Genomic DNA, 24,969 nt, shown 5'->3' with positions numbered 1-24,969 from the left:
TTTATTATATACATGAGGGAGAGACTGTTCATTTCATCTCTCGATGACCGTTCATATTACTTATTATTTATTTACATTATATTCACCCAATCTTGATGATTAGGTGTCAGCAAATGTCATAAGGAATAATTGACTCCCTTGGCTATGGTATCAAAACACTTCCAATGGGCTAATGTAGGACATTGTTGCTTGCAAACTAGTGAATACCTCTAGTGATAAATAAAGACCTTCCTACAAATACACTTCTCTACAGGGTTAGAATGTGCACAATAACTCTACCCATTATGGCCATGGTACTACAACACCTAAGTAGTGGAAGTTTGTAGTACCCCAAAAATTTAAAAATTCCACCTTCCATGGTCTACAATGTCTCCTAAATTCATATCAATGCACCTCCTGATGGGTTTGTAGTGTGGTAAAATCCTACACCATCGACTAGTTGGGGTATGCATACCTCCATTAAACTAAGGTGTGATACAATCTAATATATTTGAGCAACAAATATTTTCCTATTTTCATTAAATATTTTTAAATAAATAAGAAGACAATAGCTGATATATTCAAAGACATTCTATAATTATCAAAGTAATTTCACAACAATGTATTCAATATTCCCATCAATTATCATACATGATCTCTAGTTCATGGAATAACATTGAATAATCTTATCAAACAATATTATTGAATATACCATCTTATCAACAAAAATCATTGAATAACCACACATGAACATAGAATAATTTATGTAATAAATCATACAATCTCATTAAAAAAAATCATTCCATAACCATACTTGAACATACAATAATTTATGTAATCAATCGTCATGTAACGTAGGAAACAATTATTTTCTGGACATATATCATTACTACAAAATTATTTACAATCTTATCATTCTTTCCACTATCGTAATTATCTTTCCATATCCAAAACGATTTTCAAAGGATAATGTCTTTCCATTAATCAATTCTCACAAAATTAGGATTTCATATGAGAATGGTTAGAAGCCTCATATTTCCAAATTTTTAATGGCAATAAAATATATCTCCATCAACCATGATAGTATCTATGAATTTTGTGCTAGGATAATCCAATGAACCCTAAGTAAAATTGGTGTTGGGACCTTTCTTTATATGAATTGTTGTTACATGTTTGAACTCTTAAATATGTTTCTAGTTATGGATCAGATAATAGTGTTGATTTTTATGCTATTTGGATTGTTTTAAAAGTGTTTATAGAAAAACACTACAAAAGCTTCAAGTAATACGAGATTGAAAGCTACTAAGCATTGTGTAAATGAAATATGTATAAGAAGCCTAAAAATCATTTTTACGTGGTTCTACATTGGTTAGGAGGAAAATGATTACTTCTTTTTGTTGAGAAATCTAGGGCATTAGTATTAGTTGTTCTCTCTTCTTGGTGACTGCTGGTGAATTCCTTTTACTTGATTAGATTAGCATATTCCTTTTGTTAGATTATTAATTTTCTTCTTCATCAAACAACGACCAATGAAAGAACATAAATCGACAAGAGACACAACATTATTCTTTGAGAGGAAAAGCCACACAAATTCTTCTTATAGATATTCCAATTGACCAATACCAATACCAAGACCCTTGACTTATTAGCCACTCTCTTATCAAGAAAAAGTCCCCCTCCTCCTTCTTGATTACTTTTTCTGGGTTCCTTAAACTTTAGACACTGAACCATATCTGTTTCCTTCTAATATACCAACAAACCCTTCCTTCCTTATAACAACAATGAGATCTATTGTGACCTTTCCTCTATGAGAGATCAAATTCTTCCAGCAGTGATAGTGCCCTATCACTGTAGCATAACACGGATTTTTCACTACTTCAAGAGCTTTGGACTACGCTCTATACATCCACCAATATACTACTTCACTGCCACTATGTTCTACTTCAGATATGGATTATAATTCCCTTCCACGGAATTATAGTCTTGTCCTTTCACCGAGAATATAGATGATTTGAATCTTTGATGTATCTATTCACCAAAATTTTAGAGATATATACCAGAAGTTGCCTCTGTTACTACACATCTGAAAGTCACAGATATCGATGAGGTTCTATCCCTAGATCTCCTCATTGTACTTACCCTTATCCAAATTTTGCACTGTGAATAGACATCTAAAATACTTCATTGTAACTTCCCTCCAAAACTATATAAGGATCCAAAATTGTAAACTGTGTTTTACGTGAAGTGTTTCCACCCTATTTATAGTGATTGGCCCATATATATTATGATGTCATGAGCACCGAATGGGTGTGTGTTCTTGAGTGATTTGACATGAGCCATTATATCATCTTGTAGGCCCACATAAGAAGAGAAATATTGTGCTTATCTTTTGGAGGGACTTTTAGACGTGAATGTCCATTATAGAAATTAATGTTAGGTATATCTTAATCGAAATCATGGAATAATTCCATAATTTCATATAGGAGTTTAAAGTCTAGGATTTGTTTTCCTCATTTATTTACTGAGGAAGATCTATAACTCTTATCTATTTTAAAAATATTTCAATATTGTAGGTTTTAACCCTATACAAAATGGCTTGCAACAAATACAACAAAAACATTAAATATACAATTTCAAGAACATAAAAATATGCACAAAGATCCCCAGGAGAATGTTATCAAATGATATTTTTATCCTGGAACTGCATGGGTTTAGCCAGTAAACCCAAAAAATTGGCCCTTAAGGAGATAGTTATGCGTTATAATCCGGATGTTCTTCTACTACAAGAGACCATTGGCAAAAGTTTAGATGAGGAGATGACTCTTAGAGCTACTCCCCCAGGCTGGCACTTCTTAGCAGTAGATTCTGTTGGACATTCGGGCGGAATGGCCATGGGCTTCAGGGAAGGAAGAATGCAGCTAACTAACCATTGGGGAATGGCTCATGTGCTAGGGATGGAGTTTCAATCTCCAGAGTTTGGTTATCCCTTGTTGATCTTAAATATCTATGGGCCTTGCCAGGGAAGGGTAAACCTCTGGACCCATCTTCTATCAAAATATTTGTTGAAGAAACAAAATCTGATTATAGGAGGTGATTTAAATTTCTCACTGGGGAATGCTGAAGCCTGGGGTCCTTCAGCCAGAGAAGACCCGCTCTCTGATTTTTTCTTGAACACCCTCTGCTCCCATAACCTGATTCATGTAAACTTAATCAAATTAAAGCCTACCTGGAGGAATAGAAGAGCAAGGGTTGAAATAATAGCAAAGAGACTGGACCGGTTCCTATTATATGAAGATTTGGCATCCAGAATTCCAATGTTCAGACAATGGGTGGGCGAGGGAGGAAACTCGGACCATTTCCTAGTTCTTCTAGAGCTCTCCAAACCTCCCTATAAACCAGCAACTCCCTTTAAATTCAATGAATCTTGGTTGCAAGAGGAATCCTTCAATAGACTCTTCCGAGAAACATGGAGACACCTCGATAGAAACTCACTGGAAAGCAAAGGATTCCTTTTCATGGAAAACTTAAAAAGACTTTAAAAAGCTACCATGGATTGGGCAAAATCAAGGAAGCAAAAGCAGAATGAGGAAATCACCAAAATTGATGCAGAATTGCGGGAGCTAGAAGACCCTGAGGTGGATGGAAATGCAACACAGGAATACAAAGAAAGAATTATGATGCTTGAAAAGCAAAGGAACCAAATAATGTTGGCCAGAGAGGAGGAATGGAGGCTGAAGAGCATGGCGATTTGGCTTAAAGCTGGGGATGAAAATATGAAATTTTTCCATAACTATGTAAAAGGGAGGAAAAATGCGAACACGATATGGAAGCTAAAGGATGATGAGGGCAGAGAGGCCAACTCTTTTGAGTCTCTATCCAATATGGGAAGGAATCACTTTCAGAACCTGTTTACGGACCAAGGAGGGATAACATTAGCAGAAGTGATCATAACCGCCCAATGCTTTCCCCGGTATGTAGAGGGGGAGGAAGCAGAGGATTTAATCAAAGAAGTTTCCAAGGAGGAGGTGGAAAGCATTATAAAATCAATGGCCAAAGATAAGAGCCCAGGCCTGGACGGGTGGACCATAGAACTCCTCCAACATTTTTTTGAAAAGATCGGAGTAGAATCAACTGAGGTGGTGGAAGAGTCGAGGACGAAAGGAGAGATTTACTCCCCTTTCAACTCAACATTCATATCCCTTATTCCTAAAAAGGAGGACCCGGAATCCTTTGAATATTTCAGGCCTATCTCATTGTGTAACTGTATATACAAAATTATTGCAAAAGTGATAGCTATCCATTTAAAACCGATTCTGTCAATATGAATTTCAAGTGAACAGTTTGGGTTCCTAGACGGTCGACAAATCCATGAAGCCATAGCAGTGGCGCAGGAGACAATACACAGTGTCAGACAGACAAACAAGAAAGGAGTTGTGATTAAAATTGATTTGTCAAAAGCCTATGATAGGATCAGCTTGACATATTTGAGGATGTTGTTAACTCATCGACTGGGTAATGGGATGCATCACTAGTGTTAGCTTGACAGTTTTAATCAATGGGGCCACATCCTCTTGTTTCAAAGGGAAAAGAGGCCTAAGACAGGGATGCCCTTTGTCGCCTCTACTCTTTCTTCTAGTGGTTGAAGGGCTAAGTCAACTGATTCTGGAAGCCAGAAGAGCAGGTTTGGTAAAAGGTTTGGAAGTTGTTGTAAATATGTTCATTTCACACCTCCTTTTTGTAGATGATATATTATTATTTACAAATGGGAGTTTGAATGAAATTAAAGAACTAAAAAACATTCTTGATTTTTTCATGAAAGCCACAGGGATGCAAGTAAATCTCAGGAAATCTCAGCTAATCATGGAAGGTTTCAATAGACATGAGAAAAGCCTAATCACCTCTTTTCTGCCTTTTGATGTGTACAACATGGAAAATCCCTTCAAGTATTTGGGCTTCTGGCAGAAGCCAAATGCTTACAAAAAATAGGATTGGAAGTGGCTGGTGGCTAAAATCGAAGTAAAAATCACACATTGGAGTTTCAACTTTCTTTCTAGAGCTGGTAGATTGACCTTAGTCAACTCTGTACTACAAACCATGTCGGATTTTTGAGCAGCCTTGACTTGGGTTCCTAAAGGGATTCTTAATAAGATAAGAAGGATTTGCAGTAGATTCCTTTGGTCTGGTTCAAAGGAGGACTCAGTTCTTCCCTGGGTCGCATGGGAGAAAGTGGCAAGGCCAAAAGAATGGGGAGGATGGGGAATAAAAAATCTCCATGATTTTAGCCTATCCTTGGCTACCAAATCTGGGTGGAAAATCATCAACTCAGAAAATCTGTGGACGAGGGTGGTTAAGCGGAAGTATGTAGATCCTGTCCCTCTTGAAGAATGGATCAGAAACCCAAATAAGAAAGGAAGGAATATTTCGGTGGTATGGAAAGCTACTATAGAGGCATTTAAAATTATTGAACAAGGATTGGCATGGCAGGTTGGAAATGGAGAAAATATGAGAATAGGGAAAGATCCATGGGTCGGTTGTAATGGAAAATTCACCCTCTCGCCAGGATTGATCAGACATCTGGAATCAAAGGGCATTCTCTTTCTGAATCAGGTTGAGAAAATCGGCTAGTCCACAATCTGGGGGCAAGCTTGGAAAACAGGTGAAGAATTAGACCTCAGACCTTACTGGTGGAACGAGTGGAAGGCTTTCATTCAGGAACTATCCAGAACAATTGTAAGACTAAAAGACAGGCCGGATCGTTTGGTTTTGGCACACGCGGAATCTGGAGCTTACTCTCCAAAGTTCGGTTATAAATTCTTAATGTCAAAGAAAGGATGGGAAGAACCCGAATGGTGGGCTAAACTATTATGGAAACTCAAATGCCCAAAAAAGGCTAGGCTATTCTTTTGGTGTTCTCTAAAAAGGAAAATTCCAACATGGGACATTCTCCAGTCCAAATATAAGAAGGGCCCGGGGAGATGTCCCTTATGTAAAGCTGACTCTGAGTCTATGAGACATCTGTTTTTAGAATGTCCTATTGTCAAAAGAATATGGGGAAGGTACAAAATCTCATTCAGAAACGCTTAAGCTAGGAAGGGGATAATTTACCCGTGGTTTGGGAAAAGTGGTGGCGGCAGTATACAGAAGGGAACCTGTGGAACCTACCCCCCATCATCTGCTGGGGCATATGGATAGCAAGAAACAAGTGTATTTTTTAGACAAGGAAACCCCGGTTGAAATAATTGCACTCTAGTGCACTGCAATTCTATCCAATATCCTAGAATCAGAGGAAGCAAGGAATCCTAAACAGAGCAGAGAAGAACAAATCAAAGCAGAGATCCAATGGGCCTACTTCGATGGGGCTTCTCAAAACAATTTAGCGGGAGCAAGGATGATCATACACCTAAATGAAAACCAAATTTTAAAAGATTCAGTGGGCCTAGGCACCGGATCAAACAATTTTGCTGAACTATCCGCTTTAAAGCTCCTTCTTTTCTGGCTTATTCACAGGAACATCTTCATAGTTCAGATCTTTGGGGACTCCTTCAATGTTGTAAAATGGGTTAATGGACAAAGTAGATGCCAAAATTACATGCTGAGACCTCTATTAGAAGAAATTTTGAATCTAAAGCTTTCTTTTAATGTTTTTTCACTTGGCCATATTTACAGGGATCGAAATGAAGCAGCAGACAGGCTTTCTAAAGATGGTTTACAGCAAAATATGGGCAGTTGGAAAGTAGTTGAGGAAGATCATGGTCAGATCTGTGTGTTGGATCAGCCTCCCTATGTTTAGTCTCTACTTTTTGTTTTCTGTTTGATGTTACATATGCAATATAAAACTGATGTAAACTGGATGCAAGTACAGTTGTCATTTGGCAAACTGTTGGTTTAATTCTTTTGACTTCCATGGTATCTATTTCCATATGTGGGTTGTTTTCCTCAATGAGGAGACCCAGGAGTAGATACGCGACCTAGAACACTTTCATTTTTGGTTTATATGGGCTGATTTTAGTGGGTAACTGGAACTGGATGTTGAATCTTTTGACCCAGGTGTCCAGAGTCTTTCCTTCCCAGATTTTGTACAGAAAAGGTAGCCTCTTTTCTGGAGTAGCTGTAGGACTTGCTCATACAGCAAACTGAATGCATTTTCATATACTTGTAACTTTTTATCGATTATATAAAAAGTTCTATTTTTTTCTTTGGAAAAAAAAAATATGCACAAAGATTTATGGTGAAACCCAAAACTAAGAAAACCAGATTGACTTTTCATTATATTCCTTTCAAAGATACAATCCATTATATACATACCAAAACATTCATAAACCCCAATCCATTAACCCTATATTATAGCATAACCATAGTTCCCTTGACCACAAAATAAATTGAGAAAATGAGATTGACTTTTCATTATATTCCTTTCAAATATACAATCCATTATATACATACCAAAACATTCAGAAACCCCAATCCATTAACCCTATATTATAACATAACCATAGTTCACTTAACCACACAATGATTAACAAACACGATATGCAAGAAAAGAAATTGGAAAAAAAAAAAAAATTTATATAATATTTTGCTTTATAGTAAAAAAAAGATTGTAGAGATTTGTATTGCTTCCATACTCATATTTTTATTTAAAAAAATTATGGACATATATCTACAGAAATTTGGTGTTTTTACTAATTGCATATACTTGAAAATTTCAGGCAAACTCGTATAATGAGCCATGTAATGAATCACCATGATTTGTAGAGTTGGTGATTAATTTGGGGAAAATTATTATATCAGCAAAAAAAAATTTAGTGGTCTTTAGTCTATCATAATTATTCCACAATCAAGCGAATAGACCACCACTTTTTCTAAGAACATACAGATATGATTTTATCGAATACTTAGACTCTAAAATATAGTAGTTTCTTTGTTTTTCACCATAGCACATCAAGAAAAATTGTTTTTGTCTCATAAGCTAATCCAATTAACCCCCATAAAATGTTAATTAGAAATAATAAATAGGGTTTAGGGAGAACTAGTGTTAGTGCAAATTTTTATATGTCACATGATATTCACTTATTGTTCTAATCCCATCTCCCTTCGGGCTACAAATACTAATAACATATCACAAAAATATTGTTTCCCAATCGAAGCTTGAGTTGAAGTTTATACCTAAAAAATAACTAATAAAAGAGAGGCGCAGTCATCTATTTGCACTAAAGTCCTTCCCTTTAGGTTTCAAACCACAACAAGATTAATAACCTTTTAGATATTTCCCAACCTTCAGCTTAAGTTAGTGTGGATCATGAAAACCATACTCTAGTATTTAATGTTAGTATTGACATAAATTAATTCCTTATCAAATTCTTTGAGATACTATTGAATATTAATTTTGGTTAGTGCATATCCTAGTGCAAAGTAATGAGAAATTTACATACATCAAGCATATTTTGCCATTAATAATCTAAGAAGCTAATATAATAATTTTCAAGGATTCATATAAATATAATCATAAATGAGATGTTGTAATATGCAAGGTAATTAGTGCTCATAAGGGGTCTTATGTTACCCATCGATACAATTGACATCAACCCTATCATTTCTCATAGTTCTCTAAGATTCAATTTTTTTGTATACATGTTAAATATTTATTATTCCGAATTTTTAGAAGAAATAATATGTATAGGAATTATATTTATCAAATCTAATGTTCAATATGTTATAATTCCTTATCAATGGAGAAACATATGAAATATCATGGCATGACAAATGATCCACATCTTCTAGTTGTGGTGGTCTTCACCTCTAGTAGGTTATAATACCCCCCAAATATAAATCCTTAATAAGAACTCTACCCATTTTTTCCATGGTACTACTACATCCCTAGCAGTGGAACTTTTGTAGTTCCACTAGAATTTAAAAATGTCACATTCGGAGTGCTACATTGTCTCTTAAATTCAAATCAATGCACCTCCCCATGGGTTTGTAGTCTGGTAAAATCGTACACCATGCACTGGTTCAGGTATGCATACCTCCATTAAACTAAGGTGTGATATGGTCCAATATCTTCAAGAAACAAATACTTTCATATTTTCATTAAATATTTTTAAGTAAATAAGAAGACAATAACTAATATACTCAAAGACATTCTATAATTATCAAAGTAATTTGAGAATAATGTATTCAATATTTCCATGAATTGTCATTAATGATTTCTTGTTCATGGAATAGCATTGAATAATGTTATCAAATAATATCGTTGAATATATCATCTCATCCATAAAAATCATTGAATAACCATCTAACAACCCCTGTTAAAAATCCATGTAATAAAGTTAATAAAAGAAAAATTATACCAGGGTCATGGGACATGTATTGCAATCATAATGTTGGACGAAAACATAGTGATGGGGATCATTTTTTATTAATAAATGGTTATGAAAATTGGCAAAGGCAATGAAAAAGAAAAAGAGGCATTAATTGGCATTTTTTTTATGAAAATAATGGAAAATAGGAGAAAAGGAAGGTGAAAGGTAGCAAAATTTCATGTGAGGGAAATTGAAGTAAAACCAAAAGAAAATGAATCAAATAGGGGCCTCAATGATAAAAAGAATTATGAGCATCAATTCAGAGCTCTTTTCAGTTTAGTCTTTGACACTCTCATTCTATTCTCTCTCTTTCATACTCTTACACACTTATATTTTTCTTCGAGAACTCTTGGAGGATTTTGTCATACTTTGGATTTGGAGAAAGAAGGAAAAGGAAAAATATGAAACTGCAAGGGGACATCCCGATGAACAATTATAACTAGTTTGCCTTGTAGGTACCAAGTTTCATGTATGATTTCCTTGCTAGTTTTGGCATGTGTGATATACACATTTGGTTATTTGGTTATGATGTGTCATGGACATGGAGGATTTCCTAAATTGATATTGGTTTTCCTAGTCTTTCCATTTCATTGATAGCCATGGTGTGGTGGGTTTCCCACATGATTTTTTTCTGATTGGTGCTCATGTTCATATGGCTATGGGTTGCGTTGAGTTCCTGGAGCCTTTGTTGGACAAATGCTTTGGAGCCCTTGGTGGGTTGAGTTACTAATCCTGGAGCCATCATTGAATAAATGCTCTGGAGCCTTGCAAAAATTGTGTGTTGAGTTACTACTCATGGAGCCAGGTTGGAACAAACACTCTGGAGCCCTAGACAACTTGGGTAGATACCAATTTGGTGATAGTTAGTGATGTCCAACCTTAGTTGGAATCACTGGTTTAGGGTTGAGGTGGTTTTTCCAATGGAATCCATGGCTTTAGTTTTTCTTGGTTTATTCCATGAGATCCCACATTCATGCTTCAGATATGGCACGAGGGTGATTAACTGAAATAAATATTTATTTCATCCCAATCTATGGTCGGTGCTATGTGGAAGTCCCTGACATGGTTGGACTTTCATATGTTAATAAGATCTATTTTCCTCTTGTATTTCATGAGTATCTATAATTTTTATTACGTGGCTTTAATGGTTGTTCTATCATTGTTATTATTCTGGTTATATGTTGGTTAAAATCACGGTTTCATGATATATTCTAGATATGGCTTTTAACATATTTTGATTGGTAAATGAATGGTTATTGATTTCATGAACTAATAGATTTTTTTCACAACCTTTATGAGAGGGCATAAGACTATCTGGTTGGCTCCAGTATTGCAGCAATAATGCTGCAACTTCTGGGACTCCCTTCTTTACTTTTATCAACCTGGTAGTTCGTAACAAACTTGGAAGCGACGGTGTTGTATGCACAAGTACTAGCTCTTGCCGCAGCTGTCACTTGGTCAGTTGGCACAAGTCCGCTAGGGGCTTAAGCCAACTTCTATGAGCTCTTAGAAGAATCTTTTTAACTGATGGATGAAAGCTAACTCAAAGGAAGCTGATCTACTTGCTGAAAGAAACTAAAAACCAAAAAGTAACGCAAACCCTAGCAAACCCTAATTCTACCAGCTAGTCCTACTGATGCAAAAGAGAGAATGAAAACTACTGGAATGGATGCCATTACTTCTATGAAGGTAAAATACATGTGTCTAGACTACCTCTACCTGAAGAAAACTTCTTTTTGTATTTTTGAATAGGTTATTAGAATTATCATGCATGTGCTTTTAACTGGATTTATACTGTGTAGGGGTGGATCAAGGAGGAGAAATGCTTGGAAAAGGTTGAGAAGGTTCAGAGAGGGTCTAAGGAGTACCTAACACCCTTCCGAAGAGTTTCACAAAGTTTGGCCATCAAGAAACCTCATTTGTGAGCTTCTACGGAAAGTCTACAGGGGTTCTACATGATGTTCAGAGATTTCTACAGGATGTTCATAAATTTCTACAGGATGTTTAAAAAGTGGATTTTAGAGGATGGGTGAGTGAGGGAAGATGCATGAATGGATAGGGAGGTAGGATAGGGGCTTGGAGAGACCCAGGGACTCGTGGATGGAGTGGTGAGGGGGTGTAGAAGGCTGACTTGGATTAAAGAAGGCTAAGACAATGATGGAGCAAGAAGGTAGGGTTATGTGGGAAAAAGGACAGGTGTGAGACGAGGAACCCAGCTAGGAGATGGAATAGATGGCTCTGATGAAGCTTAGGAAGATGAGAGAGTGGTAGAGATGCCGTGCACTGTGTACATTTAACCGAATCAACAAAGTCTTACAAATAATCAAAGTCCTAGCTAATCTAATCTAACTGTCAATAACAGGAATGAACAACAGCTTTATTTGGAAAGAAAACCATGTACATCAATCATGCAAAGAACATTTCAGAGATATGAACCCATAACTAACCTCTGCAAATGAAAACAGTACACTAAGGATTGCATGGTCAAGAAAACTAGTGTTTTTGTTGGGGCAGCACTATTTCTTCAATTCCAGCCCCTCATCCAATAAGGATGAGGTGAAACTGAGAGTGTTGTTGACCCTTTTCTTGGAGTTTTTTTCTGTTATTATCCTACCAATCTATTTTAAACATCTGAAGCAATTCTATTCATAAACGGTGACCTATTTAACCAACACAACTAAATCTGCCCATCAGAAATACATTTCAAATGCAAAAAAGGAAAACAACGATGCATAAGGGAAAGGTAACAGTACAAAAAGGAAGCCCTAGGCTCTTAGGTTGGGCCCAACCCTGAGAGCTATGGCTCCTATAGAAAACTCAGAGTTGATATAAAATCGGACTACTTCTCATTATAAAAGAATAGTCATAAGTCAAGAGCTATGCCAAAATGGCTATAAGAGAACAAAGTAAAGATAACAGCACTGTAGTGCAAAATATGCAATGGTTTCAAAAGTCCCTTACAAAGGCTGAGGCATTAACATTTATAAACCACGAGGGCCCTAGCTGGCCTCCTAAATCTATGGGACTTGGTTGTCCAAACTGTGAGTAGACAACCCCTTCCAAAATCTGCTTGGCTGCCTTCTAGATCCGGTTTTGGTGGCCTTTGGATCTCAGAGTTGGGGGTGAAGATCCCAAAGAATGGATATTTAATGCCATAGACAACCCCCCTAAGAATCCTCACCTCAAGCTTGGCTGTCTTCTAGCCCATGATTTCTCGGTTTTGCTCCAACATGTGTCAAAAAAACCTAAAATGAGTACGTGTTAGCCACCTAGGAGGAGTGACTACCCTTATTCGTACAAATGACATACACATACTGAAAAATAATGCATAAGCTATGAAAAATGAAGGATTGAACAAGGACTGAACAAGGATAATTAGGCCAAATGAGCCCAACAAGTTACCAAATTTGGGGCTCATCATCACCCCCCTGCTAAAAGGGTTGCTCATCCTCTGAGAAACTAGTCCAGCTCCTCGTCTTTCATTGCTTTAATTGCCACCCTCACATCCCAGGCTTCTGAAGTAGTATCCTCCTCACTGTCATGGAATCTGGCCTTCCTTTCCACCTCTTCCCACTGCTTATGCTCTTCTTCTTCTGTGCCTCCTTCTAACAATCCCAAAAGCAAAGGTGGACTTAGCTTGAGGCCTATCCAGCTGACCTGGAGGTTTTGCATAGACTTATTGTAGAGAGGAACTCGTGCCAAGGCCTCCCTCATTCTAGTTGGGGTGTGATATTCCCTGATTTTGAGGCTATGGGACAATGTGTTCCACCTACGAGTGCAAGCATGAACACAATTTTCCCCCAATAGTCGCTCCATATCCTTAAAATGTGCTATGGCCTGAGCCTGCCGATCCATGTACTCTAACAGAGCCTGAGAGTTGGTTGCTAGGTGCTGGTGGGCGGATATAAGTGCCGTGGGGTCCCCTGGCTCTGCTCTAATCAGCAGTGGTTCTTGTAATTCTTCGTTCATGGAATTTCTGACCTCTGCCCCTCTCTTTTCTTCGTGGTTTAGCCATGAGGTCATTGCCATCATCTGCATGTCCCCTATTGCTGTGTTGGGGTCCCATGAGGTTATATTTTGGAGGGCCAAATTATGAAGGTAGAACTCTGATAGCTTGGCCTTGCCTTCTAATGAAATGCTGTTACATAAATCCATGAACTGCTACGAGTTTTGGATTTGGGAGATACCCCTCTGTGCCAATGTGTTGATTTGGAATTGTAGCCACTTATCCCTGACGTATAGGCCATAGGATTTGGCCGACTGCCTACATTACAGAGCTTCCATTGCCCAACTGGCCATGCAGGCCAGTTGTGCCTCCTTTTCTTGCATCTGCTATTTTAGAGATTGTATCTTTAGGCCTGCTTGCAATTCCCTTTTCTGTAGTTGCCGGTTTAGTGCCCCAAGTTCCGTTTGCATTCCTTCTTTTCCCTGAGGCTCTTCTGTGGTGTCCTTGGTTGTTGTGCCCTCTTCTTTCCTCTATCCTTGTAGCTGTAGCTGCTGTTTAAGCATCTCATTCTCTTCTCTTAACTTGGCCTCTTGGGAGCTTTCCACATGTCGTACTCTTGCCAACTCCCTTTGTGTTTCCTTGAGCCTTTCCTCTAGCGGCCCTATATCTGCTACCCCCTTGGATTTAGCGATCCTCATCAAAGTGTGGATTCATACTCTTTCTTCCTCTAGTGCTAGAAACAGTGGCACTGTGAATTTTTGAGGAATAATTTTGCCGGCCTCCAAAAAGTTATAGTAAGAGCCCAGGCTGGGCTGGGGGCTTGGTTCCATGATGACACCGATTTATTAAGTATAATTACTTAATAAGTACAAGACCAAAAAATCCAATGGAATATCAACATCTCCCAAAAATGCTACAATGTTGTCAGGCCAGGCAGTAACTCCTCAAAGCAAAATTGATTCGTATATTCCATTATTTCAGGTTGGTCTTTATTATATACATGAGGGAGAGACTATTCATTTCATCTCTCAATGACTGTTCATATTACTTATTATTTATTTACATTATATTCACCCAATCCCGATGCTTAGGTGTCAACATTCCCCCCCTTAATCTGAAGGGATGTTGGTGATTCCAAGCATCATTCTAAATCACTCAAGCTTTTTTCTTCTAAGTTCTTTGGTGAATATGTCAACAGTTTTCTCATTAGTGGAACAATGACGCAAATGGATTGTTTTGGCCTCAACATGATGTCGAATCAAATGATATTTGGTATTGATGAGCTTTGTTCGATCATGGAACTTTGGGTTCTTGGCCAAATTTATTGCAGAGGTATTGTCAATCATGAGTGGAGTTGATTGTACTTGTTTTACCTGCAAATCTTCAAGAATTTTCCTGAACCACACAATTTCTTTTGTTGCTTCAGTTGCTGCGACATATTTTGCTTCTATTGTGGAATCTTTGGAACTGATTGTTTGCATGATCTCCAGGAGACAACTCTTGATCCAAGACTCATAACATATCTTGAAGTAGATACCCCAGTTTCTTTGTCTCCATCGAAGTCTGAATTAGAGTATCCAATCAAGCTGAAGTCGTCCACCTGTGTATACTTCATTCCAAAGTCTTGAGTTCCCTTCAAGTACCTTAGAACTCTTTTTGCAACAGACCGATGTCCCTCACAAGGCTTTTGCATAAACCTGGAGAGGATTCCAACAACAAACGAAATGTCTGGTCTGGTAGTAGTTAGGTAGTTGAGACTTCCTAACAGATGTCTATACTTTGTTGCATCATCAAATTCATTTCCTTCAATAGATGTCAGCTTGAAGTTTTGTTCCATTGGAGTAGTAAGAGGATTGCATTCTGTCATGCCAAACCTGTTCAACAGATCTCCAATGTATTTCTTTTGATAAATAAATATGGACTTCGGATGTTGGGTTACTTCAATACCAAGATAGTATTGAACATATCCCAAATCACTCATTTCAAAACTTTTCCCCAATTCCTTCTTTATGGATGCAATGTAGCTTTCATTGTTCCCTATCATCAAAAGATCATCTACATATACCACAAGATATACAACTGTTTTGAAAACTTTCTTAACAAATAAAGTTGCATCATCAAGATCATAATGTTTGAAATTGCGTTTCAAAAGATGCTTAGTTAGTTTTTCATACCAAGCTTGCGGTGCTTGTTTGAGGCCATACAAGGACTTCACAAGTTTGCATACTTTATGTTCATGTCCTTTCACAGAAAATCCTTTAGGTTGGGACATAAAAATATTCTCTTTTAGATCTCCATTCAAGAAAGCAGTTTTTACATCCATTTGATGGACTTTCCAACCATTTTGAGCTGCTAGGGAAAAGAGTGTCCTGATGGTAGTCCATTTTGTTGTGGGGGCAAAAGTCTCCTCATAATCGACCCCTTCCTTCTGTGCAAAACCTTTTGCCACAAGCCTAGCTTTGTGCTTTTCAAGTGAGCCATCGACTTTATACTTGTTCTTGTAGACCCACTTGTAGCCAATTTGTTTGATCACTAATGGAGGATCAACTAACTTCCAAGTGCCGTTCTTTATGAGGGGATCATACTCCTTTTACATCACTTCTTTCCATTCATCATGAGAAGCAACTTCTTTGAAGGAAGTTGGTTCAAAATCTATAGACAAGTTCAATTCACAATCTTAAGAAACATCTGTATCAACAGGTGAATTAGAGTCATCTACATCACCTCTATTTTGTTGGTTTGAATTTCTAGTTCATGTCTTTCCAACCTCATTAGGATGAACAATTTCATGTGTCTTTGTCAGCCACATTGGGGAACCTTTCTCAGATGGTCCAGGCTACTCCTCTGATTGAGTTGGGACTGAATCAAGGTTTAGTCTCTCAATTTTGTCAATCACATCACTTTAAGCATCATTCGTTGTTGGAGTTTCATGCAGGGGAGAGTGTTCTTCTGAAGAAGATTCCACATGTTGATCTAGTATAGGAATCCCCCCTTCAAGATGTGGAATCTGATTATCAAATTCTTGAAATGATTTTTCTTTTGCAAATCTATCCAAGCGATCAAGTTGCCGCTCAACAACATTGTTATTTTTGGATGATTCAAGAAAAATTACATCTCTAGATACAAAAAACTTTTTATTTACTTCATCATAGAGATGATATGCTTTAGAGGTGTTTGAATACCCCAGGAAGATACATTTATGACTTCTAGCACCAAATTTTTTCTACGTACCTTTGGTATCAAGGCATAACAGGTGGAACCAAAGACCTTTAGATGCTTTACCAAAGGAACATGTCCATACCACATTTCATATGGAGTCTTGTTTCTAATAGCATTATATGGACATCTATTCTTTATATATGCAGCACATATAACAACATCAGCCCAAAACATTATCTTTACATTTTTGAAGAAGAGCATGGATCATACCATATTTTAGATTTTCCTATTCATTCTTTCAGTGACACCATTCTGTTGGGGATTATAAGGCACAGTTATTTGATGTTTGATCCCATGTTGGCAAAGATAGCTTTCAAATTCATTTGATGTGTATTATTTTCCATTATCAGTGTGAATAGACCCAATGAGATTGTGCATCATTTTCAATCCATTTATGAAAGTTCTTGGATGTTTGAAAAGCATCAGATTTGTTCTTCAATAAATAAACCCAACACATTCTGGTGTAGTCATCAATAAATGTCATCATATATTTGTTTCCATTTGTAGAAGGAACAGGCATTGGACCACATAAATATGAATGAATGAGTTCAAGTTTTCTATGTGCTCTTGAATGTGAATCATGAAAAGACTATTCACTATGCTTTCCTAGAATGCAAGTATCACATTGCTTGAGTTTCCTAGGAATTGTAGGCAAACCAGCAACACCATTTTTCTTCAACAAGTGGAGGTTGTCATAGTTCAAATGTCCAAATCTAGCATGCCATAATAAACATGATGGAAGTGTACCTTCTTCATAATGAGAATCGTATGAGAAATTTTGTGCATAACCAGAGGTTCCTTGCAGCTTGAGAAGCCTTTCTTCTTTTATTCCCCTCATGAGAAGTGAGTGGTTAGATGATTTTCTTACCTCAATCTTTCCATAAAACATATGAATGGAGTGACCTTGCTGGCGAATGTGGACCAAGGACAACAAGTTTCTCTTGAGCTGTGGGAGATATAGAACATGATGCAGAAGAAAGTCTGGAAGACCAGGCAGTTTAAGCCTGATTGTGCCAAGTTCTGATGGCTTGATTTTTGATTGGTAAGTAAAGTATACTGCTCCATCAACATTGTTAGTAAATTCTTCAAAAAATATTTTCTATGAGTCATGTGGTAGGTTGCTCCTGAATCAAGCAACCAATCATTTTTCCAAGAAGCAAGTGAAGCATTAAATAAATCTTCATTTACTCCAATATTACATTGTGCCACAACATAGTGAATGGATTCAGGTCCTTTACCTTTGTCTGTATCATCACTTTTACCTTTTTGTTGGTTTCTTTGTTGCTTAATCTTGTCCCATGGTAACTTGCATGTAGAGGCATCATGTGATCCATTTCTCTTTTAGTGTATGCAATGTAAATCTACCTTTTCTCCTTGAGAGTGTCTGCCCCCCCTGCCTCTGAAATATCTTCCTCTTCCTCTTCGACCACCTCTTCCTCTAGAAGAATCTTGAGTAGGATTCTTTTCTTTATGAGCAAGGCACATAGCCCCTTCAGAAGATTCAGGGGTTGTCTTCTTTCCAAAAGCTTTCTCTCTTTCAACAAACTTTTTCACAAGAGAGTCAAAGGTGATATCTTTGATATTTCCATTTGCTTTCAATGAATCAAGATAATTGGAGTAGGTAGGATAAAGTGCCTTGAGAAAAGCGATAAGAGGAATATCCAACTCAACCTTAGTGGATTTGATATCATGGATTATAGACTTTACTTCAGATGCAAGAGCAAGAGGATCATTATTTTGCAGTTCAAGAGTGAAGAATTTAATCATGAGTTGAACAACTTCAAGTGCAGAATGTGAGTCATAGAGTTCTTTCAGCTTTTTTAAGGCTTCAAAAGCAGTTGAAAATGGCGAAATATGGTGATTCACCTCTTCATTTATAGATGCTACGATTAATGCATAAGCTTTGTTGTTCTTATTTTCCCAAATGACGAGCTCTTTGTTTGAGGTAGGCTGTTCTGGCTCCTTATCTCCGTCTCCAACACACACTCCTTTCCACAACTCAGTGAAAATGAGTGCGCGTTTTATCATCCGGGGCCACTCAAGATAGTTCTCTTTGCCAGTGAGAACTATTCCCATGATGGATATGATTGAATGCATACTGTAACAAAAACAATTCTGTTGCAAAACTTTTACTCTTAATCAAATATATATATATATATATATATAGTTCTGATATGACCAACAAACTCAAATTGACAGCAAATGTCAATACCCAATATATATTGGCATTTTTTTTGGTAATACACACTATTCAAAATATATATGGGTTTCTTTTTACATTGATCACCCAATGCAGCCCTTCAACAAATTTTAACACACAGCTGAATATCAAGGGACAGCATCCCATCCTCGAAAGTATGTAATAACAAACCTAAGTCTACCTTCATATATGGAAAAGGAATCCTCATAATATTCTTCAGTACAAATAATGGATGCCTATTTTAAAATTACAAAGGCAAGAAGACAAAGTATTAATGAACACTCCAATGTTTCCTAGCACTCCATTATCAAAACGGTATTCCATCAAACTTTGTGGTTTCATTACGTGCAATAATCAATCCTTCAGCATTCCTTGGCAAAAGGAATTTTCTCAATTGACAATTAGTGGATACCTGTTCACGAGGAGGAATTTTCTCAATTGACAATCAATGGATACCCATTCATCAAAACAGTCTCATGCCACTAAACAACACCCATGACAACCACTGTACTGCCTTCCTTGATTTTTCCTCGTAGAACTTTAGAGGCTTTGATTCACGCAGCAGCAGCATTTCACGTAATAAACTTGGTCATGGAGACGATTCATGCACTCAATGTAGTAACAGTAATGCTCTCAATGCAACAACGTGGAATGAGAAACAGTTCAGTACTCCATCTTGACACACGACAGAGATGGCCTTCAGTCCGCTCAGAATACAATTATGCAGTGGGCATAGAAAAATTATGTAGCAATATAATTGTGCAGTGGGTGCAAAATGGGTCAGAATCACTTATGGTAGACAGAGCACACAAGGGCAATGGACAGAGAGCGCAGTAGGAAAAAGGGAGTTACAACTATTTTTGGGAGCTCGCTCTGATACCATGTCAGGCCAGGCAGTATCTCCTCAAAGCAAAATTCATTCGTATATTCCATTCTTTCAGGTTGGTCTTTATTATATACATGAGGGAGAGACTGTTCATTTCATCTCCCGATGACTGTTCATATTACTTATTATTTATTTACATTATATTCGCCCAAAACTGATGATTAAGTGTCAATAAATGTCATAAGGAATAATTTACTCCCTTGGCTATGGTATCAAAACACTTCCAATGGGCTAATGTGGGACATTGTTTCTTGCAAACTAGTGAATACCTATAGTGATAAATAAAGACCTTCATACAAATACACTTCTCTATAGGGTTAGAATGTGCATAATAACTCTACCCATTATGGCCATGGTACTACAACACCTAAGTAGTGGAAGTTTGTAGTACCCCAAAAATTTAAAAATGCCACCTTCCATGGTCTACAATGCCTCCTAACTTCATATCAATGCACCTCCTGATGGGTTTGTAGTGTGGTAAAATCCTACACCATCGACTAGTTGGGGTATGCATACCTCCATTAAACTAAGGTGTGATACAGTCTAATATCTTTGAGCAACAAATATTTTCCTATTTTCATTAAATATTTTTAAATAAATAAGAATTAAATAGTTGATATATTCAAACACATTCTATAATTATCAAAGTAATTTCACAATAATGTATTCTATATTCCCATTAATTATCATACATGATCTCTAGTTCATGGAATAACATTGAATAATCTTATCAAACAATATTATTGAATATACCATCTCATCGACAAAAATCATTGAATAACCACATATGAAGATAGAATAATCTATGTAATCAATCATACAATCTCATTGAAAAAAATCATTGCATAACCATACTTGAACATAGCAAAATTTATGTAATAAATCGTCATGTAACGTAGGAAACAATTATTTTTTGGACATATATCATTACTACAAAATTATTTACAATCTTATCATTCTTTTCACTCTCTAATTATCTTTCCATATCCAAAACGATTTTCAAAGGATAATGTCTGTCCATTAATCAATTCTCACAAAATTAGGATTTCATATTAGAATGGTTAGAGGCCTCATATTTCCAAATCTTTAATGGCAATAAAAGATATCTCCATCAACCATGATAGTGCCTATGAATTTTGTGCTAGGATAATCCAATGAACCCTAGGTAAAGTTTGTGTTGGGACCTCTCTTTATATGAATTGTTGTTACATGTTTAAACTCTTAAATATGTTGATAGTTATGGACCAAATAATAGTGTTGATTTTTATGCTATTTGGATTGTTTTAAAAGTTTTTATAGAAAAACACTACAAAAGCTTCAAGTAATGGGAGATTGAAAGCTACTAAGGTGTTGTGTAAATGAAATATCTATAAGAAGCCTAAAAATCATTCTTACATGGTTCTACATCGGTTAGGAGGAAAATGATTACTTCTTTTTGTTGAGAAATGTTGGGCATTAGTATTAGTTGTTCTCTCTTCTTGGTGACCGCTGGTGAATTATTTTTACTTAATTAGATTAGGATATTCTTTATGTTAGATTATTAATTTTCTTCTTCATCAAACAATGACCAATGAAAGAACATAAATCGACAAGAGACACAATATTATTCTTTGAGAGGAAAGGCCACACAAATTCTTCTTATAGATATTCCAATTGACCAATACTAATACCAAGACCCTTGACTTATTAGCCACTCCCTTATCAAGGAAAAGTCCCCCTCCTCCTTCTTGATTACTTTTTCTGGGTTCCTTATACTTTAGACACTAGACCATATCTGTTGCCTTCTAATATACCAACAAACCCTTCCTTCCTTATAACAACAATGAGATCTATTGTGACCTTTCCTTTGTAAGAGATCAAATTCTTCCGGCAATGATAGTGCCCTATCAATGTAGCATAACACAAATTCGTCACTACTTCAAGAGCTTTGGACTATGGTCTATACATCCACCAATATACTACTTCACTACCACTATGATCTACTTCAGATATGGATTCTAATTCCCTTCCACAGAATTGTATTCTTGTCCTTTCACCAAGAATATAGATGATCTGAATCTTTGATGTATCTATTCACCAAAATTTTAGAGATATATATACTAGAAATTGCCTCTGTTACCACACATCTAAAAATCATAGGTACTGAAATATGAATTTACAAAACTTACGAAGAGCTCTACAATGCAATCTGAGTCATCTCTGAGCATTCATCAGAAACCCTCGTTTCCCACGGTCTCCACCCTTCGATCCATGGCGTTCTAGTTGAGGATTCCTTCATGAATACACCCTCAGGAGGGGTAGGAACCTCCCCCCCTCCATATTTTGGATCATCCTCTGACAGCTCGCTACAAAAAGATCCTTTGCGCAACTCAGAAAGCCCTCCAGAAGTAGATCAAGGACCAGATCTTGTCATCACTGAAGACGAAATCGCTGTGACACATGATGATAAGGGCAAAGACACAGGCGAAAATCAAGAGGCCCCTACGTCACAACCAAAGGCGACTTCGGCCACATGCATACCAAAAACTACCGAAAGAATCAAAGTCGATCTCCCCAGCCAACGAATCAATGGCGAAATCCAATTCATGAAGGGCCATGCTCTCATAGGCAAATTCCTCGGATTTTGGCCAACTGAAAAAGCCTTGCATGGCTGGATTGCCTCAAAATGGAAGCCAAAGGGACAAGTCACTCTGCAGCTTGCCCCAAAGGCTTCTTCACTGCAATTTTCAACTGCCTAGAGGACAAATCTCGTATATTTGAAGGGGGACCATATTTCTTCAACTCTTCTAGTCTATACCTATGAGATTGGAAAGAAAGATTCAACCCATACAAGGAAGACTTCAGCTACGCTCCAGTATGGATTCGAATGTACTCCTTCCCTGAGGAATATTGGGAAGAGGAGACACTAAAGGATATAGGCAACAGCTTGGGGATCTTCATCAAAGCTACTGAGGAAACCAAAACGTGTAGATACACTTCTTATGCCTGGATCTATGTCCAAATGCATCTTACCAAAGCTCTAGCAGACTCGGTAAGTCTCTTCCACAACGACTTTGAATGGATACAATCTCTAGATTATGAGCACATTCCTTTTCGATGTCGGAAATGCCATGAGCATCGGCATCTTTTCAGGGACTACCCCCTCAATCTTCACTCCAAACCCCCGGCAAATGATCCCACCAAGGACTCTGAAGAATTTACCAAAGTCCCCTCTCGACGCCGTCATGCAAAGAAATCCCTTGTTGCCCCTAATATCTCCAATATGCCTGAATCCCATAACAGATTTACGATCCTCACTCCCCCTGATCCTTCAGAAAAAATCTCAACTCCTTCCCCAGCTAATCATGCAGATCCTTCACCCTCCTAAATCTCCAAAGTCTCTTAGCCATCCCAGGCCTCCGATCCTTCAAGCCTTCCCAACCCCCTCTAGTTTGAGAAATCTACACTTGAGAATGCAGCACAACCTTCTTCAATGGAGTTGGACGCGGCTCTAGCACTAAGCGTTCAAGACAATACTTTAGTGGGAAATCAAAGTGCTCCTTCAAAAATGGATGAAGATCCAGAGAGTATAAACTTGGAAGGTTTAGATATACTCAAACTGGAAGCAGCTTGTAAACAGAAAGAGTACAACATAATTCCTCCTTGGGAAATCGAAAGGTTGGAAGGAGTTCTCAGCAAAGCTCAACACAACAAATGCCTAGGAATACAAGCAGGAAGCCCATCGGATGGAAAGAAGATCCTAAAAGAAACAAAAAAAAGAGGGCGTAAAACGGATCTACAAAGGACCATCATCTTAGGAGGCCTACTAATGGAATCTGGAAGATTCCCTAAGCTGACAAAGTTCTACAAATCCCAACCCCACTGTTCCTCATGAAGCTCATTTCCTGGAATGTAAGAGGGCTGAGTAGTGCCTCAAAACATAGAATGTTAAAAAAGTTGATACAGCAAGAAAAGCCAACTATAGTTTTTCTTCAAGAAACAAAAAGTAATAGTACCACCTTAGAAAAGGTTCTGAGGAAAATCTGGTCAGGCAGCAGTTCAGTCTCAGTGGACGCCTGTGGCACCTCCAGAGGACTAGCGATCATCTAGAATCCACAAATACTCACCCTACAAGATTTCAACCAAGGATAATTTTAGGGGCGAATGTTCGCCCTTTGGCGAAATTAAGGGGTTTTAAATTTTTAGTGGGCGAATATTTTGTATCATAGTACAGTTTTACAAATCACCTCAAATAGCCCACCTTATTTTAAGGGAGAGGGTAAAAAAGGTAAATTTAGCCCTTGAAATTAGGACTTACAACCTTCCATTTGCCTATTTTCAAGAATAGGTTTTATTTAAGTGAATCCTATGGGCCAAATACCATATTTATAGAAGAGGTATGGTAAATTAATAAAAATATAAATAAATGAGAGGTATGGTAAATAAATAAAACATTTTTTATATTTACTCCATAAGTCACCTTATATACATGTAAGGGTGTAAACAAATAAAAATATAAGTAAAGTGGAGGTATGGTAAATAAATAAAACGTCTTTTTATACTTACTCAAAAGGTATGGTAAATAAATAAAAATATAAATAAACTACACGTATCGTAAATAAATAAAACCTATTTTTATATTTAGTCCATAACCCTTGTTCTATTTATGAAGGCTCAAGAAAGAGGTTTTATTTAAGTGAATCCTATGGGCCAAATACCATATTTGTAAAAGAGGTATGGTAAATTAATAAAAATATAAATAAACGAGAGGTATGGTAAACAAATAAAACATTTTTTTATATTTACTCCATAAGTCACCTTATATTTACGAACACTCAAAAAATGGGTTATATTTAGGTGAAAACTATGGCCAAAATACTGTGGGACAAATACCATGGACTAGATTTTTATTAATACCATGCAAAAAACCATTATTAACCCTAATATTAGAATTAATAAAAATAAAAATGGCACATGGTATTGACCCATGGTATTCACCAAAATGGGACATGGTATTGACCCATGGTATTCACCTGGAACGTAGCCTATTTAAATGGGGGAATTAAACTGACATGTAACCTATGCTAAGATTCATTAGGAATTTACAAAGTTTTATTATTTAGTGAAAGACTCGCCAAGATCTTACAAGATTTTATAATTGAGTAAAATATTCGCCATGCCTGGTGAGAGATTCGCCAAAAAATTATATATACATATTATATTATTGATAAAATCGCCTTCCATTTTTCCTATATACCATGGAGATTCGCCCATTTATTATATTTATAAATTTAGGGGGGTTCTTAAAATTTTCCCTGATTTCCACACCTCTCATTTCCTCATCCAAGCTACTTTTCACTTTATAGGAATAAATATTCATGGTCATCTTTCCAATGTT

This window comes from Pinus tabuliformis, chromosome 8 (assembly GCF_031772625.1).
Source record: "Pinus tabuliformis cultivar Carrire ecotype Pingquan chromosome 8, CPIR1, whole genome shotgun sequence".
In the NCBI taxonomy this organism is placed as follows: Eukaryota; Viridiplantae; Streptophyta; class Pinopsida; order Pinales; family Pinaceae; genus Pinus; species Pinus tabuliformis.
Note: the sequence above shows the minus strand (reverse complement) of the source record.